The sequence below is a fragment of the Macadamia integrifolia genome, unplaced genomic scaffold (assembly GCF_013358625.1).
Source record: "Macadamia integrifolia cultivar HAES 741 unplaced genomic scaffold, SCU_Mint_v3 scaffold1299, whole genome shotgun sequence".
Taxonomy (NCBI): Eukaryota; Viridiplantae; Streptophyta; class Magnoliopsida; order Proteales; family Proteaceae; genus Macadamia; species Macadamia integrifolia.
The window spans coordinates 173495-176626 of NW_024868150.1; positions in this window are offsets into that span (position 1 = coordinate 173495).

The window sequence follows — 3132 nt, forward strand, 5'->3', positions numbered from 1 at the left end:
TTTGAGGATTTTTTCCCTCTTTATTAATGAAAATAATTTTTTTTCTTCATTCATTGTGCCTCTTCCATTACCCTGTAAGCGTAGTTCCATTATCTAGTTGAGCTTGAATTTGTCTTATGCTCTTAATCTTTTAAAGTGTTATGCCTAGACTTGGATCGTAATGACGCCGTGCTGAAGCTCGGTCTTAATGCCTTAGATGTTAAGGTCTTGAGGTGCCAAACTGGGGTTTGATCTTGGTAGTGCTGAGTTAGGGCTCGGTCTTAGGCATTGTCAAGCTAGGGCTCGGTCTTAGACATTGCCGAACTGAAGCTCGGTCTTAATTCCTTAGATGTTAAGGTTTTAGGATCCCAAACTAGGGTTTGGTTTTGGTAGCATTGAGTTGGGCCTCGGTCTTAGACGTTGCCGAGTTGTAGCTCGGTCTTAATGCCTTAAATGTTAAGGTCTTCGGATGCCAAACTGGGGTTTGGTCTTAGTAGTGTCGAGCTGGGGCTCGGTCTTAGACGTTGCTGAGCTGAAGCTCGATCCTAATACCTTAGATATTAAGGTCTTGAGATGCCAAACTAAGGTTTGGTCTTGGTAGTGCCGAGTTGGGGCTCAGTCTTAGATGTTACCGAGCTTAAGCTCAGTCTTGATGCCTTAGAGGTTAAGGTCTTGGGATGCCAAACTAGGGTTTAGTCTTGGTAATGCTGAGTTGGGGCTCGATCTTAGATGTTGCTGAGCTGAAGCTCGGTCTTGATGCCTTAGATGTTAAGGTAAGCTTCTTCATTCAATGATATGTGGTATGCACTTGTGACAAATACATTACCTCGAAATAGAGTCCAATCCACTCTATGAATGAAATTGAATAATTGAAATATAAAGACTAAGGTGCTGACAATATAAAATCTATAAGACTAATGCCCAGTCGTGCGGGACTTCAATGTGATCTATTGGTAAAATTTTTTGATATTTTTGACATTCCATGCTCTTGGTATAGCTGTACCCCCCTGAGTTAGCAAGTGGTAAGTACCGGGGCGGACCACTTTGGAGATTATGTAAGAGCCTTCCCAGTTCACGCTTAACTTGCCTTCACTTCTCAGGTCTGCTGCAGCTGCTTTTCTAAGGACCAAGTCTCCTACTATGAATCCTCATGGCCGAACCTTTTAGTTGTGCTACTGCCACACTTTTTGCTTGTAGGTTTCATTTTGCATTAGAGCCTCTTCTCAAACTTTGTCTATGAAATAGATGTTTTCTTGGAATCCTGCCTCGTTCTATGATGCTTTAAACGCTGTCGATCGGAACGAAGCTTAGGTCACCTCTATAGGGGTTAAGGCTTCAGTCCCATATGCCAATTAGAACAGTGTTTCCTTTGTAAGGGTCTGAGCTGAGGTATGATATGCCCAAAGTACACTGAGTAGCTGGTCAGCCCAGTTCTTCTTCTCCCGGTCCAGCCTCTTCTTTATTCCATCCAGAAGTATATGGCTGGTCTTTTCTTCCTGGCCGTTCGACTGTGGGTGTGCCACTACAGTGTTTCAAAAATCTATGTTAAAGTTGTTGCAGAAGAGCCTGAATTTCCAATTTTCGAACTGTCGCCTATTGTTTTTTACTAGTACTTTTGGGACACCGTAGTGGTATCTGTTGTCGTCCCTTATGAACTTTTCTACCACTTGCTCTGTGATCTTTTCTAGGGGACGCGCTTCCACCCACTTAGTGAAGTAATCAATAGCAACAATCAAGAACTGGACACTACCCTTACCTTTCTTGAATTGTCCTAGGATATCCATTCTCCACATCGCGAATGGGATCAAGTAGATTATGGAACTAAGTTTTTTAGCCGGGATGTGCAGTATTGGGGCATATATTTGACACTTAAAGCATCGCCGGATGGACTTCATTGCATCTTACTGCATTTTTTTCCAGTAGAATTCGTAGTGCAACACCTTGTAGGCCAGTGCCCTTCCTCCCATGTGTGTCCTCCACAAATTCATTTATGGACCTCCCGGAGTGTCTCTTCAGCTCGGCTCGGTGGTAGACACTTAAGTAAGGGCCAAGATATTACCCTTTTGTATAGTACTCCTCCTTGGAGGGTGTAGTTGACTGCTCTCCTTTTAACTACTCTTGCTTCTGTCTGATCTCTTGGGAGATGTCCATCTTGCAAATAGTCTATAATGGGGTCCATACATCTCGGCTCAACTGACTGCATATTAATGCACATCACTTCTTGTTCATAGGTGGGCCTGTCCAGTACTTCAAAGTATACCGAGCTTGCATAGCCACCGAGTTCTGTTGTAGCTAGTTTGGAGAGGGCATCTGCCACTGCATTTTCTTCCAGTGAAAAACTTGTACCATTGTGAATGTGTTGAAGCTGGTAATCAGACGACAAGCTTATTTCAGATACTTGGCCATTCTCTCTTCTTTGGCCTCATATTTCCCATTGACTTGGTTTATAATTAGCTATTAGCCACTATAAGCGACCAGGTCATCTACCATTATTGCTTTTGCTAGTTTGATTCCCACTATCAAGGATTCATATTCTGCTTCATTATTTGTTGCGGGGAATGCAAATCTAAGGCCGTACTATATTGTAAATTCCTCCAAGTTCTGAAGCACAAGTCCTACGCCGCTCCTTGTTCTGGTGCTGGATCCATCAACAAAGAGTTTTCACTTTTTGTTCTGCTCGGCCTCTACCGCTCTCTTCTTCAGTCTATATACATTCTACCAAGAAATCATCCAGTGCCTGGCCCTTAATTGCACTTCTTGGTTAGAATTCAATGTTATGCTCACTTAACTCGATAGCCTAGCTCACCATATATCCTGCTATGCTAGGGCTATGAAGTGACTTCCTTAGTGGCTGATCCGTTAGTATAGCTATGGTGTGTGCTTGGAAGTAAGGCCTCAACTTCTTGGCTATGACGACCAATGCTAATGCAAACTTCTCAATTCTCAAGTATCGTGTTTTTGCCCCCAGGAGCACATGACTCACACAGTAGATGGGGTTCTGGGTCTTTCCCTCTTCTCTTATGAGAACTACGCTAACAGCTACCGAGGAAGTAGCAACATAAAGCTATAGCACCCTCCTGGCTCTGGCCAGCACAGTAAAGGGGGCCTGGCCAGGCAGGCTTTGATTTCTTCAAAAGCCACTTTGCATTCCTC